Here is a 9,738-nt window from a genome sequence, read left to right on the forward strand (position 1 = left end):
AAAGCTTGAGCCAGCCATAAAATTAACTAGAGCTTCATTAACAATCTAAATTTTGCTTGGAAGCGAAATGCCAGCCAGAGCCAAACCCTGGGCAAATCTGTCTTACAAGCTACCATATCACTGATTACCAGGGAAACCACCATGGAGGAGGACGTGTAGACCTACATAGCACTCCGACCCCCACCCCACCCTACTGTAAACTACCTGTGAAACGGCAGCCCGGGTGCCCTAGATCTCACCCACAGCCCCTGTCCCTGCCTGCTTGCCTCCACTCCTGGCTAACCCCAGGCAGGCAACTGGGCGGCGGTCCCTACTCTAACTAGGGACCAAAAAAGGGACGCTGGCGTACCTGGATGGAAAGGGTAGAATACCGACAGAAAAGGCAGATGTAAATAACCAACACGAACAATACTAAGCAGAACTGAGGCAAATGGAAAAACCTGATGGATAATAGCAAGGTATAGCAGACATGCTGACAGAAGCAGGAGACCAAAAGAGGCAGACTAGCTAGCACACTGAGAGAAACCAATAACTGGTAGTGATTGCAAGTCTCCCCGAAGGTTTCAATAATGACTTATGAAAAACCCTATGAACCCTCCATGTAGCTGGCAAATCAAGTTCATAAACCAGCGGGTTTACTACACGCGTGATGAGAAAGGGACCCACGTGCGCCAGTTTCAAAGACTGAACCTTCAATTTAAGATTTCTAGAAGACAAATATACCTTCTGTCCCATCCTGTAAGGTTCAGATACTGACAGACTCCTCCCACTATGCAACTGCATACGAGCCCCCGTTGCTTCCGGGTTTTTCCGTACTTCTTTCCATACCTCCTGCAGTGCATCTGTGGAGACATCAGCTGCAGGACAGGCAGACGGAGTAGAAATAGCTGTAAGGAAGCGAGGATGCTGACCATATATGCAAGGAATGGAGATACCCCAGTGGAAGAACAAGTGCGGTTGTTTAGTGCAAACTCTGCCAACGGCAGGAATTCTGCCCACTGATGAGCCTTTTCACTAGCAAACAACCATAAATATTGCATTAAATCCTGGTTCTTCCGCTCAGTCTGACCATTAGTTTGCGGGTGGAATGCTGACGAGAAGGAAAGCGACGTTCCCAGGTTTCTACAGAAGGCTCGCCAGAATTGCGCAACAAACTGAACACCGCAATCAGATATGATGTTCTCGGGAACCCCATGTAGACGAATGATTTCTTTTACAAAAATCTTAGAAAATTCTATTGCAGAAGGTAGCTTCTTTAACGCCACGAAATGTGCCATTTTTGAGAAACGATCTACAACAACTAGGATAGTGGTGAATTCTAAGACTCAGGTAGATTGGTGATAAAATCTACTGATAAATGCAACCACGGACGAGAAAGCACCGGTAACGGTCTCAGAGGCCCCTCTGGACGCCGACGTCGACTTTTACAGCGTGCACAGACAGAGCATCCCTTAACAAAGTCGCGGATCTCCTGAGACATGCCTGGCCACCAGTAGTGTCTAGTACAAGGATCCAGAGTCCCCTGAACCCACAGATGGCCTGCGAGAACAGATGAATGAGACTCTTCAATGACTCTAAGACTCAAGGTCTCTGGCACAAACCATCTGCCCCCCGGCACTCCCGAAGGAGCGTCCTGCTGACAATTTTGTAGATAAGGAACAAGATCAGATTCTACAACTGCCACCACCACCACCAGGATATTCTCGGGAGCCACTGTCTCACTTTCCGGCAAACCGAAACTCCGCGAGAAGAACGCACATGGGGTATACCCAGCTCTCCCGCTGACTTCCTGAGACAATACAGCCCTCACCTCAAACGCATCGACCTCAATGAAGAACGGTCGCCGTGCGTCAGGCTGTACTAGCATCGGGGCAACAGTAGACGCCCTTTTGAAATGACTAAAAGCCTCTAGAGCCTCTGACGACCATCTTACCAAGTTGGCACCCTTCTTGGTAAGATCGGGCAGGGGTTGAGCAATAACAGAATAATTCTTAATGAATTTACGGTGAAAATTTGCAAAACCTAGAAACAGCTGGAGAGCTTTCAGGTTATCTGGTCTGACCCATTGGGAGATTGCCACCACTTTATCAGACTCCATTTGAATCTCCGTGGGTGAAATCACATAACCAAGGAAAGACACTTGTTTAGTACCAAAAATGCATTTCTCCAACTTGACAAAAAGTTGGTACTCACGCCAACGGTCAGTACCAGCCTCAGGTGCCGCACATGTGAATCCCAGTCTGGGGAGTACACAAGAATGTCATCGAGATATATGACCAAAAATACCCCCAGGAAGTCGTGGAAGACCACGTTCATAAATCCCTGGAACACAGCGGGGGCATTACAAAGTCCAAAGGGAATGACTAGACATTCAAAATGTCCGAACGAGGTGTTGAACGCGGTCTTCCACTCCTCTCCCTTTCGGATGTGAATTACATTGTAAGCCCCTCTTAAGTCCAATTTGGAAAACCAGTGGGCCCCTACCACCTGATTCAATAAATGAGGAATCAGGGGCAAGGAACACTGGTTCTTCACTGTAATTTTATTCAAAGCCCGATAATCCACACAAGGCCTTAATGTCCCATCCTTCTCTACAAAGAAGAGACCTGCCCCGGTAGGGGAACTGGACGGCCTGATGTGTCGTTTGGCCAGAGACTCTGAGATATAGGACTTAAGGGCTTCGTGCTCACGCCCAGACAAATTGAAAGTGGCTTCCTTAGGGATGGGACTGTCGGGGATTAAATCAGTACCACAGTCCCACTCCCTATGGGAAGGCAAAGTCTCAGACAGATTCTTGGAAAATACATCATGGAAATCAGACAAATACTCAGGAATAGGAATGGTATCTGCTGAACACACGGATATAGTAGCTAAGTGACTAAGACAGGACAACCCCCAATGTGTCAATTCCCGAGTGGACCAATCAAATTGGGGATTGTGCAGTGCCAACCAGGGCATACCAAGCACTAAATCAACGGACATCCTTTCCATTACCAAGAACGACAGATTCTCAGAATGGAGAACACCCACAGTGAACTGTAAAATGGGAGTCCTCCATTGTACAACACCTGCAGACAGAGGGGTGGAATCAATACTGATGAAGTGAATGGGAATCTTTAACGCCAAGAATTCAGTCATCAGAGGTCTGACAAAACTTAAACTAATCAAATTGGCGGCAGCACCCAAATCAATAAAGGCTTGACCGGACCAAGTGAAATTCTGGAAGCCAATCTGACAAGGCACCAACAACTTAGGGAGTACCTGTGATCCTAGGCGATCCTCCCAAAAATCGCCTAGAATCTGACATTTTTCGCCGGTTCGGACTGATGATGTAGATGCTTCTGAGGACAGGTTGCTACACGATGTCCTACTTTCCCACAATAGAGGCAGAGACAATGAGTCATCCGGAACCGTCGCTGTTCCTCGGGACTTAGCTGGTCCACTTCCATAGGCTCGGCACCAGAAGTTGGCATTGGAGAAGTGGGAGCGGGTCTGTTGGATTCCCTAGCCTTACGGGCCTGACGCTCCTCTTTTCTACATCTCAGCCTCCTGTCATCTTTGACCGCCAATTCCATCGCATCATTAAGTGTCACGGGAGCGGGATGAGAAATGACTAGATCCTTGACAACGTCAGAAAGACCCAACAAAACACATCTTTAAGGGTGCTATGGTTCCAAAAGGTGTCACCAGCATACTGTCTAAATTTAGAGCAATAGACCCCGCACGGTCCGGCTCATCAATAATACCTCCAAGTTCCTGAAAAAACAAATCAACTAACTTCAGGCAAGCCGAACTCTCGGGCAAGGAGTAGGCCCATGTCGGGGTGGGGGGGGGGGGCCCTAAAGTAAGGACATAAACAATCCAACTTTCTGGGATTCTGAGCCGGATGAGCAGGGCCGCATCTGAAAATACAATCTACATGCCTGCCGAAAAACAAAAAACTTGCTCCTCTCCCCTGAAAATACCTCAGGAAGAGGACACTTGGGCTCGGGAATAGAAGGGGAGGTAGAAACATGCACTAACTTCTGCTGCTCCTGGGCCACCATACGACCGGACAGGTCTTGGATCACGATCACTAAATCCTGCAACTGACTTGCGAGGGTACTCATGGCCTCCATTGGAGAGCAATTTTAGGGGCCAGTTATTATGTTACAGTATACTACCCATAATACGCCAGCCCGGGTGCCCTAGATCTCACCCACAACCCCTGTCCCTGCCTGCTTGCCTCCACTCCTGGCTAACCCCAGGCGGGCAACTGGGCGGCAGTCCCTACACTAACTAGGGACCGAAAAAGAAACACTGGCGTACATGGATGGAAAGGGTAGAATACCGACAGAAAAGGCAGATGTAAATAACCAACATGAACAATACTAAGCAGAACTGAGGCAGATGGAAAAACCTGACGGATAATAGCAAGGTATAGCAGACAAGCTGACAGAAGCAGGAGACCAACAGAGGCAGACTAGCTAGCACACTGAAGGAAACCAATAACTGGCAGTAATTGCAAGTCTCTTTCCGACCTTTAAACAAAAGCCTCCGCCCAGGGGCCGAGAGAGGGAGACAGCCAACTTCCAACAGAACATAATAAAAGGGAGATCGTACACGGCAGCTGTACTCACAGATGCGAGCGCGTCCAGCGCCGCGCATCACCAGCACCACACCGGCCAGGCACCCGCGCCCTTGGCAGCTGAACAACGAGCCGGGGGGACGTGCCCTGAGCGCGGGACCCTGCACACCACTGTCCCAGAAGGACCAGCAACAGTAACAGGATAAAAATATATCCAGGACATTCAAATGAACTCCGCCTAGCCACATCATGTTGGCATTTTCACCTTCTAACAAGCGTTGGTGGACCACAACCCCCAATCTGGAATGAACATATCTTGAAATGCTTGAATTTATAGTGCGCTTCTTTCTCTCAATGGCAGCAACATCCTGCCACACAACCAAGGTATGCTTTCCAGCCAAACAATAACCTCCTGGAAAAAACTAGGGAATCATTCTAAATCTGACCACATTAGCATCAAAAGAGCAGCCACCCACATGGATCAGAGATTATTTCTTTCTGCATGAATAACCATAATAACTGAGCCATTTGCCCTGGGCATGCATTCCAACTCCGCCCAGGGATGTAAATTCTGGAATACCTGCCAATGAAAATTTGATAAGACATCAGCCACTTTATTCTTCACCCCTGGGACATGAAGGGCCCGGAACCAGATATTCCACTCCAAACACCTAAGAACAAGATGCCGGAGAAGGGACAAGACTGGGAAGGAAGAAGAGGACAAACAGTTAACCACATGGACTACAACTAAATTATCTGTCCAGAAACAAACCACACGGACTACGGCCATATTATCTCTCCAGAAACGAACCATTCGGTTGCTAAAGCTCCCCCCCACCCTCTTTTTCCACCACAATAGGAAACAAATCCCACAACATGAGATTCTTAACAAGGCCTGAGTCCCACCATGTTTTGGGCCAGGACCCGTAGCTCCATGCATTTTGAAACATAGAGGCGAAACCCCGAGGCAATGACCCCTGAGGCGTCCGTGAATAATTGGAGCTCTCCATTAGATTCCTCAAGGGCTTGCAGACAGGTATGACCAATGTCGGTCCACAGGAGTTCTAATCACACTCGCAAATCGGCTTTCGATGGTCTGGAAAGCCGAATACGGTGTCCTGGGGCCTGTACCTCCCAGGTGGCCAAGGAAAGGAGTAGAGAAAACACTCAGCCCATAGGCATTGCCCGCCAAATAAAGACCAAGAGACCAAGGAGGTGTTGCATCTGTTGTAGGGTGACTTTTGCAACTGAATAAAAACCCTCCAATAGATCCAACAACCTCTGTACCTTATCCTGTAGTAAGCGAAAGACCATTTGAACCGAATCGATTTCAATGCTGAAAAAAGAAAGGGTAAGGGAAACCTCAGTCTTCTCAGCAGAAAGTGGGACCCCAAAACGTGCATGAAGAAGCAAAAGCTGTACAAGAGGAAGCCACACCTAACATCATAAGCAGGGCCAACAAACAGGAAATCGCTTAAGTAATGGGTGATGGAATTGGAAGTGGTCTCATATCGAACCACCCATTCAAGGAAAGAACTAAACCTTTCAAAACAGCCCATGGGTAAGCAAAATAAAAATAATACTGCCCATCCACACAGCAGCCCAGCAAGTGAACTGGGTGAACAGGTAAAGGGTAGAATGCAGATTCTATGTCCGATTTTTTTTTTTCCAAAAGAGCCCCATGACCGGCCTCTTACTGGGCAAACTGCCTGATCAAAAGATGCGTAGGACACAGATACCTCCTCTGGCAAAATACTGTTGTTAATGGAAATACCCGTTGGGTGAGACAGGTAATGAACAAGACTGAACTTACCCTGTTCCTTCTTGGGGACCAAACTGAGAGGTAACACCCGGAAGTTACGAAACCGAGATGAAGAAAAGGGGCCCTGCAATCAAGGCAACTATCTTGGCAAGTACCTCTGGGTGCACCTCTGCGGATTTCAAAATGCGTGAGAAAAACATATCTCTTTGGAAACTGAATAGAATAAAAAGCCAAAACTGAAATAAAATACAAGCTGAGCCGTCTCCTGCTTTTCCGGGTTCAGATCTAGACAACGTTCCATCTCTACTAAGCTCACCAGAATCGTGAGTGCAATGTACTGAAGAATAGCTGCCCCAGCAGGAGGAGCATTCGTGCTTAAATTTACATGGGCCAAAGAACCGACAATGGTCCTTGTGGAAGAGCCAACAGGTTCCTGGGCGCCGAATGGCCACTGGCCCCTGAGATATGGGGCCAGTGGCTGTGGTTGAATAGGGATTGGTTTCTTGAGAAACCATGAAGTGAGCAGGGGAACCAGGAACCTGAGCATGAGAACCCATGGCCTATATTGCAGATGGAGCTGGAACCAGGCTAGCCAGCCTGGAAGATGTAGAGGCCGTTTATCACAGGAAACTGTGATAAACGGGCTGCTGACCACCAGAAGCCGCTGATGCACCCAAAGACTCAGTGCTTCCTGTGCTCACCGAATATCTGGATAACCTGAAAAAAGAAGGCATATTATGCACAGAAATATGTAATGGAAGTAAATGGGCTGCGCAAATATGCAGGAAACCTGTGTATTCACTGCATATTTGCACAGCCAAACGGTGGGCCCTTCTGCAGATTCTTTTGCGTGCATAAACTCAGAGTATTTATGTGCACAAGTCCCTGCAGGGACGGTGACCTTCAGTTGTGTAAGCACACAGCGTAGTTCCGTGAGCGAGACCCGCATGCACCCTTGTGAACCAGCACTAAGCTGGATACAGAAGGGGTCTGCACGCCGCTGTGACCCGGAGGACTCTGAGACACGGGTGCTGCATGCCGCTTGGCCAATGCTGTATTTTCCAGTAAGAAGGTCGTTTTTTTTTTAATAACTATTTTCTAATGACTCTTCATACGTTGCCTGAATAGCATCCTCACTAACCGCTGTCCTCGCGGTACGTCATACTCCTCATTGTACTCCTCATTGCCGAAGGTCCGCGACGTGTTATCCTCGCGGTCTAATGCACCGTAGGTGTCGGAGTGCGTCACTGAATATAGGAGCTCCGTGTCACTGCGGCTCACACATGCCTAAGAGGCGGCCATCATGGCACATTACAGCATTACTGCCTCTCATCTCCGCACAGTGCTGCTATACCCACAGCGCCCCGTCCCACCGCTCTACACGTCACATCACATTTCCTGTTTCTTGGGGCCCTTCTACACACAAAGAACGGTCAGATTCTCGCTGGATAATCGCTCAGTGTAAATGGCGCAGCGACTAAACCAGGAATGGTAATTCCTCCTCGTTCAGTTTCTGCAGGCATAGAAATCCACCGACAACTGGTCCGTGTAAACAGGCAGTCAGTCATCTGTGAATGGAGGCGGGTGGTCTGGAACATTCTCTGGCACTCCACCGCCATTCACTGAGTGCTGATCGTTCCTGTGTGAAAGCACAGAAGCGATTATTGCTGGGACTGTCGGGCGCGTCTGCATGGAGGGCCTTAAGTTTTATCCCATCTGAGGAAAGCTGGTGATAACCAATGCAACCGCCATTACACCCTCTCACAGTGACTGTCACCCAGCTTTCCCAGTCCCATGAATGGTAAATCCCCCCCCCCAGCCATGCAGCATTACAGGAGAGGTGGTCTTGTGGTACAACCAGGTTGCTTTGCTTTACAGGAGTCTGGGAAAGCTGGGTGAGCGGTCTCTATGGCTGATGGAATGACTGTCATACCTGAGAAGGAGACAGAGGAGCTGTTTGTGATGAGGAGGTCTGATAAGGGTCCGATACTGTCCGGCTCTCCTTTTTATTGCCTCCATGAGGGATTTAGGGCCTCATTTATATACCTGAGACAAAGAAAAGCAGACGTTGCTAATAGCAACCAGTTAGATGCTGCTGCAGGCTGAAGAATGAGAGCCGTACTGCACACGAGGCATGTGACCTGCTCAGCAGCTCCTCCCTGAGGTACATTGCAGGCAGCAGTTAGGTGGTGACTTGTGTCTCATGATCCGGTTGTACCCCGAAAAGAGCGGCGGGTGTGCTGTGAATGACTCCATGTTCTCTCATGTCACCTGTGAGGAGGCTTGGATATTCTGCCATTATGACATAGAGGCTCCTCAGGACAGACGGGGACCTTTCCCACAGGATGGAAAATTCTGCACCAAAATCTGCGCTGCTAATGTACAAATTCTGATGTGAAGCTGCCAGCAATTCTGCAGTTTGCAGTGCGGCTTTTTCTGCGGACTTCAGGGCCGGCGCATTCCGCAGCGCTCTTGTGGATTATTCCATCCCGTGTGACCGGCCCCTTAAACTCCTGACCGCGCAGACAATGACGCATCTGTGTCATCTGACTTGTATTAGGATTGTCTTGTCAATGAGTCGCAAGTTTCATGCGAGTGCCAATATAATGTACCAGCACCAGAAGTGCGTTAGCAGGAGCTGCCATGTTCTGGCTGCGAATGGATATTTGTAACGTGGATTAATAGCAGCAACCAGCTTCTTCTACAGCACGTAGGATGGTCCCTGCAACTTGTTTAAAAGTGGTGGTGCTTAAGGTTAGAGGGTGGGGCTTACAGTTAGAGGGTGTGGTTTACAGTTAGGGCGTGGGGCTGTGCACTGCCTGTATTACTTACTACCAGAAACTGGTATAAACTTTAGCTGAATTGTATGCCGGCTCACAAAGGCTTACGAGGCTTGTGTGTCTTAACTCCTTGATGCTAAAGGGCGTACCTGTACGGGTTTTGTATGGAGTCCTATTGGGGATGAGCCCACCCCATACACTGACAGCTGACGCTCCCCCAGATTCATGGTGGTAACCCTTTAAATGTTGCTCTTAATTCTGACAGCAGCATTTAAATTCCCTGATTGGAGTATAGGAGTCCAAAATGACCCCTCACAATGCGATTGTGAGGTACCGCAGGTGTCATTGCAACCTGGGCCACAAAGGGGTTCTGTCAGAAAAAAAAAAATTCATACTCGCTGTGCCTTACGGGGTCGGTCATGGGGAGGCTGCTGCTCTTCTCCTGTCCCTGCGGCAGCTGTCTGATCGCAGGCAAAGTTCCAGCTTCTGCCCCTGATTCGACCACTGCCGGACGGAAAGTCCTGCTGCCCAGGTCAGTGGTTGATGTGTCACAAGTGACGCGTTGCCCACTGATTGGCCTGGCCACATCTAACCTCCGACGTTCTCGGACAGTCAGCAACTAGTGCGCA

Source organism: Eleutherodactylus coqui, chromosome 2 (genome assembly GCF_035609145.1).
Source record: "Eleutherodactylus coqui strain aEleCoq1 chromosome 2, aEleCoq1.hap1, whole genome shotgun sequence".
Classification (NCBI taxonomy): domain Eukaryota; kingdom Metazoa; phylum Chordata; class Amphibia; order Anura; family Eleutherodactylidae; genus Eleutherodactylus; species Eleutherodactylus coqui.